The sequence below is a fragment of the Penaeus monodon genome, chromosome 32 (assembly GCF_015228065.2).
Source record: "Penaeus monodon isolate SGIC_2016 chromosome 32, NSTDA_Pmon_1, whole genome shotgun sequence".
NCBI classification, from domain to species: domain Eukaryota; kingdom Metazoa; phylum Arthropoda; class Malacostraca; order Decapoda; family Penaeidae; genus Penaeus; species Penaeus monodon.
Window position 1 is genome coordinate 5,724,467 of NC_051417.1, and position 354 is coordinate 5,724,820.

General features: G+C 45.5%; 1 protein-coding gene across 1 annotated transcript in view; it reads left to right on the forward strand.

Moving 5' to 3' along the window:
* The window catches only part of LOC119593385 (serine/threonine-protein phosphatase 2B catalytic subunit alpha isoform-like), a gene marked incomplete in the record, with an annotated part of 201,939 nt that overhangs the window by 46,450 nt on the left and 155,135 nt on the right, over positions 1-354 (forward strand).

The following is a 354-nucleotide window of genomic DNA, read 5'->3' on the forward strand; positions in this document are numbered from 1 at the left end:
CCATGTCTTCAGCATCGCCCCCTTCTCTATCCCTATTTCCCCCCCAATCCGCCTCTAACTAACCCCCGTCTCTGTTCCTTCTCTGCACCCCCCCCTCTTCCCCACGCCATACCCCCGCCATCCAGTGCGCGTTTGAGACATAGAAAAAGTTAATTATTTATTTGTTTTCCTGTTTATATATATTTTTGTCTGGCGAGACCGCGTGCTCACCTCCTCCTCCGTTTTTTTTAAGTGACCACATTCCTGGCGTATGTTTGCCGTTTATTTTGGACTTGAAGGGAAGAAGAAAAAATGTTTGTCTCTACGCTGAAGAATTTCTTTGCAGTTGGTAGTAGAAGTATTAGTGGAAATCTT